The sequence below is a fragment of the Meles meles genome, chromosome 17 (genome assembly GCF_922984935.1).
Source record: "Meles meles chromosome 17, mMelMel3.1 paternal haplotype, whole genome shotgun sequence".
In the NCBI taxonomy this organism is placed as follows: domain Eukaryota; kingdom Metazoa; phylum Chordata; class Mammalia; order Carnivora; family Mustelidae; genus Meles; species Meles meles.
In genome coordinates, this window is record NC_060082.1 from 47,346,809 (window position 1) to 47,352,808 (window position 6,000).

The window sequence follows — 6,000 nt, forward strand, 5'->3', positions numbered from 1 at the left end:
CTATACAAGTTCTTTCAGTTCTTTTGCTTGTGATTAATGCTACAATTGAGTTATTTTCATGTCGTTTGTACTGAATTTTACCTAGAAAACAAATGGCTGTGGGAACATCTTTATGACTCTTGATAATTATCGGAAAATTATCTTACTGTCTATATCCCTCATTCATCCAATCATCTCATATGCCTTTGTATCCCAGGACCTAGCAAAGACCTTGTATACAAGAAGTGTTTGATAAAATATCAAATTGAATTTAATAAAAATGTAGAATTGTCATTTGTGTGACAGGTATTTTTAAAATTCCTTTTTTTAATCCTATCCCAACTTTGGAAATGAGTTAGTACTAAGACACACATTCCTCATTTATTCTTCCATTCAATAGGATGTATTTGTAGAAGGGAGACTTAATGGATGGATATGATCCCTGGCCTTGGAAAACAGGTTATAAAAACCTGATAAGGTAAGGAACAGTGCTGGGAAACAGGTGACTTCCATCAAATGATCCCAGAACTCAAAAAACTTAACAATCAGCCTTCTTAGCATTGAAACAACACTGCTAGGGTGCCTGGATGGCTCAGTAGCTTTAGCCTCTGCCTTCGACTGGGGACCTGGGATCAAGCCCTGTATCGGGCTCTCTGCTCAGCAGGGAGTCTGCTTCCCCCCCACCCCGCCCTGCCTTTCTGCCTCCCTCTCTGCCTACTTGTGATCTGTCAAATAAATAAATAAATAAAATCTTTTAAAAGAAGAAAAAAAGAAACAACATTGTTGTCTGCTTGGGTTCTTCTTTTTTTTTAAGTTGTAGAGTATAAACTAGATATGCAAGTTAGCAGATGAACTTAGGAAGTAAAGCTGAGGCAAGTAGCCAAAAACTAATTTCTTGTCTGCCACCCTTTATCTCTTTCATGCTTCTTGTAGAAGAGGAATGCGGGTAGAAGAGGAATGTGGGGGGACTTACGGTGAAAAGAAGTGAAAGGCCAAAAACAGATAAGTCTAGGTGTAAATAGATGACATAGTCTTGCACAGAATCCTCTATCTTCCATCTGGTGGAAGGCAGGTAGGCATACCAGAGGGGAAAAGAGCCCAGTAATTTATACGAATGCCAGTAAAACTAAACTAGGAATTGTTTAAACTTTTGTGAAACCAATTGAGCGATTTTATGGCTCTGTTTGGGGATCTTAAATAATTAGTTTCACATGGGAGAGTAGAGAAGCGAGTGTGCAACAGAATGATCTGGAAAAGTTACTATTTTTTATCCAGCGACTCATTTTGCAGCCCCCATCTTGCCTTCCTGAGAGAGACTGGCTTGTTGAAATAAAACTCAATAGGCGCTAGATGGCTGGGTGGCTCAGTCGGTTCAATGTCTGCCTGTGGCTCAGGCCACGATACCAGGGTCCTGGGATCCAGTACTGCATCCGCTCCTTGCTCAGTGAGGAACCTGCTTCTCCCTCTGCCTGCCTCTCCCGCTGCTTTGTGCCCTCTCTAACAAATAAATAAAATCTTAAAAAAAATTAACAGGCCCTTAGCAAAGTAAAAACTAGCCAGCTCTCAGGTACTCTGCATTAAAAAAAAAAAATGGTAGAAGGAAGCAGAGGGAACTCGTGCTGTGTTAGAGGGAAGAGGGAGAGGGACAGGATCTCTGACGGGATGAGGGTGGGGCTGAAGGGGGAATTTAGATAAACAGCAACTGGCTAACGGAGATTTATTAAGTCTGGTGCTATGTGTGTGCACGGCAACTCCTCCTTTCCTGTTCCTTACATAAACGGTAATAAATCCTGCAGTGTCCACAAACGCTTTTGATATCAATGAATTTGATAAGCAGATTCTTTAAAAGTTATATATATATATATATATATATATATATATAGGGCCCTTGAACAACATGGGTTCGGACTGTGCGGGTCCACTCATTTGCAGACTTTTTTCAAAACTAAAGGTATTTTCTCTTCCTTATGATTTTCTTTATAGCATTTTCTTCTTACTAGCTTACTTTATTGTAAGAATACAGTACATAACACATATACAAAATGTGTACTAATCAACTTTATGTTATCAGTATAGCTTCTGGTCTGGCTGTTAGTAGTTAAGGTTTGGGGACTAAAAGTTATACATTGACTTTCGACTGTATAGGGGTCAGTGGCGTAAACTCTCGCATTGTTTGAAGGTCAGCTCTGTGTGTGTGTGTGTGTGTGTGTGTGTAGTCATGGTTGGTCCTTGGCAAAACCAGAAGATATATATGAACTACTTAATACTTTACTCTTTTAAAAAAAGATTTTATTTATTTGAGAGACAGAGTAAGCGAGAAAGAGCACGAGCAGGGCAGAGGTAGAAGGCTCCCTGCGGAGCAGCGAGCCCAACTGGTGACTCAGTCCCAGGACCCTGGGATCATGACCTGAGTCAAAGGCAGACGCTTAACCTACTGAGCCACCCAGGTGCCCCTCTAATATTTTACTTCTAAGGAAATTGAACAATGAGATGACATTACAACCCAGAGTCCTGGGTTGAGGTATCTAAGGACTGGAGAGATCTCATTGTGGGTTTTTGTTGTTGTTGTTTATACTTTATTTTATCATTGAAGAAAACAATAGTTAATCATGCTATAAAGAAAACAATTCTAAAAAGTGAAAATTTTGAAATACAAAATGAAAAAGTAAGAATGGCTATTTGTTGATCATGGATTATGGCCAGTTCCTTCTTTCTCGATGGTGATTCTTATAAGTGATGCACTGTTACGAACCGGAATGAAGTCGGACAGCCAGAGTGACTCACCAAAAGGATAATGAGAAATTGGTCGACAAACTACAGCAGCTTTTGGGTAATAGGTCACTTTATATCATCTGGCTGAAGTTGCAATGCCTCTCCCTTTGCTCTTGGAATTTCACCTGAACATCCCTTTTCTGTTTCACTGCATTAAGAAAAGTTGGGTTCAACTTGCATTTTTTTTAATTAAAATAAACTTGTTATATGACCTTATGTAAGTTTCAGGTGTACAACATTATAATTCAGCATCTGTATGCACTACAAAGGGATCACCACTAAAAGTTACTTACCATCCATCACCATACAATTGACTCCCTTCACCCATTTTTGCCCTCCTCTCATCCCCCTTTCCCCTCTGGTAAACTCCAATATGTTCTCTGTATCTATGTGTTTTATTTGTTTGTTTTGCTCTGGTTCTATATCTTTTTTTTAAGGTTTTATTTATTTATTTGTCAGAGAGAAAGAGAGAGAGCACAAGCAGGGGGAGCAGCATGTAGAGGGAGAAGCAGGCCCCCCGGTGAGCAAGGAACCCAATGTGGGACTCCATCCCAGGACCCTGGGATCATGACCTGAACCGAAGGCAGACACTTAACTGAGGACCCACACAGGTATCCTGAGATAGTTTTGTTTTTTTATGAGTGAAATCATATAGCATTTTTCTTTATCTACCTTACTTTAGCATAATACTTTCAGGATCAGTCCATCCATGTTGTTGCAAATGGCAAAATTTCCTCCCTTTTGATGGCTGAGTAGTATTCTGTTATAGATAGTACATCTTTTTTATCCATTCATCCATTGATGGACATTTAAGTTGTTTTCATTTTTTGTCTATTGTAAATATTGTTGCAATGAACACAAAGGTGCATATATCTTTTCAAATCAGTGTTTTTGTATGGTTCAGATAAATACTCCGAAGTGGAATTCCTGGGCCATGTTGTTGTTCCAGTCTTAGTGTTTTTGAGGAATCTCCGTGCTATTTTCCATAGCAGCTGCACTAATTTATATTCTTACCAATAGTGCCAGAGCATTCTCTTTTCTCCACATTCTCTCAAATGCTTGTTATTTCTTGTCTTTTTGATAGGTTGTCATTCTAACTGGTGTGTGGTGATATCTCACTGTGGTTCTGACTTGCATTTCTCTAATCTTTTGTGATGTTGAACATCTTTCTTTGTGAATGTTGCCCATCTGTATGTCTTCTTTGGAAACTTGTCAGTTAGGATCCTCACCCATTTTTTAATTGGGCTTTTTGTTGTTGAATCATAGGAGCTCTTTATATATTTTGGATATCAATCCTTTGTTGGATATATGATTTGTGAAATCCTCTCCCATTGAGTAGGTTACCTTTTTGTTTTGATAATGGTTTCTGTCACTGTACAAGGACTTTTTAGTTTGGTGTAATCGTGTTTGTTTATTTTTTGCTTTGTTTCCCTTGCCTTTGGAGTTGGAGCTACAGCAGTATCCCTAAGACTGATGCTGAGGAGCTTACCATCTATGTTTTCTTCTAGGAATTTTATGATTCAGGTCTGACATTCACGCATTTCATCCATTTTGGGTTAATTTTTGTATATGGTGTAAGAGAGTGGTCTAGTTCCATTCTTTTTCCTGTGGTTGTCTACATTTCATATAGCACTTACTAAAGAGATGGTTGGTGTTTTTTTTTTTTTTTTACATGGTATGTTCTTGGCTCTTCCGTTGTAAATCAATTGTCCATATGCGTATAGGTTTAATTCAGGGCTCTCAGTTCTGTTCCACTGATCTGTGTGTCCGTTTTAATGCCAATACCATACTGGCTTGATTATCCTCGCTTTGTATTATAATTTGAAATCAGGGAGTGTGATACGTCCAGCATTGTCCTTCTTTCTCAGAATTGCTTTGACTATTCAGGATCTTTGTGGTTCCATACAAAGGTTAGAGGTGGGGGACAACCCAACCCCTTTGATAGTCCAGGAACAAGAATAGTGAGTGGACATTTTAGATTTGGTAGCAATCCTGGGTAGAAAGGGGATAGAGCTGAGCAAGGGAAGGCGGTAAGGACACTCCAAGACCTGACTAGATACAGTGCCATCTGGTGGACATTTGATAACACCCCTCTGGAAATCTATACCACCTACAACTTTTCTCCACAGACAAATGTTTGTTTGGAAAAACCAGGAAGTCAAGAGAGGTGTCTTTTCTACTTTCTGAATCAAAGCTATTTGACTGATTGGTGTGTCAAAGGATTATGTTATAATTCATAGTTTATAATTACAATAAATATAATAACAAAAATAATTATAACAATACATTTTTGTGACATTAAGGAGTTTTCTTATATTTAAAAAAAATCTTTGTGTTTTCAGAAATATACATTTTATAGTTCATGTCAAGATAGACTAGGGCAACACTATTCCGGTCATTCAGAGGGCTGACATCAGAGTTAAATCATTCTTCTTCTTTTTTTTTTTTTTTAATTTGACAGAGAGAAATCACACTAGGCAGAGAGGCAGGCAGAGAGAGAGAGAGAGAGAGGAGGAAGCGGGCTCCCTGTGGAGCAGAGAGCCCGATGTGGGGCTCCATCCCAGGACCCTGGGATCATGACCTGAGCTGAAGGCAGAGGCCTTAACCCACTGAGCCACCCAGGCGCCCCTTTTTTTTTTTAATTTATTTGACAGAGAGAGAGAGAGAGATCACAGGTAGGCAGAGAGAGAGAGGAGGAAGCAGGCTCCCCGCTGAGCAGAGAGCCTGATGTGGGGCTCGATCCCAGGACCCTGGGATCAGGACCTGAGCCGAAGGCAGAGGTTTAACCCACTGAGCCACCCAGGTGCCCCTCTTCTTAATTCTTGTATGGTACAAAGGGAGTTAGCGAATAATACCCTGCAATAAATGATGTACAGGAAAATTTAGGGTTTTTTTAAAGTTAAGTTGTATTAAATAAGTAATATTCCATAAACTGGAAACCTTCCATAACTTACCTTGACTTTTAGGGTTTACAGTCAAAGAGTAGGAGAGAGCAACTTTGTGTCAAACTGCGTTCCATTTCTCTTGGTTTTCTAATTATGCGGACTTTTGAATCTAATACTTTCTTCCTTTAAGCAACCCCCCTCCTTTACCTCCCCTCAGGCATCAATGTCCTGAGGCTCTGGTCCCCTATCGAAGTCATCCTATCAAAAGCTAGTCTTTGGAAAGGAAAGGAGTAAATTCAACAATGCAGCTAATAAAATTTGTTACCTCCCTCAGTTCAACTTGAATTTTAATAAAAATCAGAGT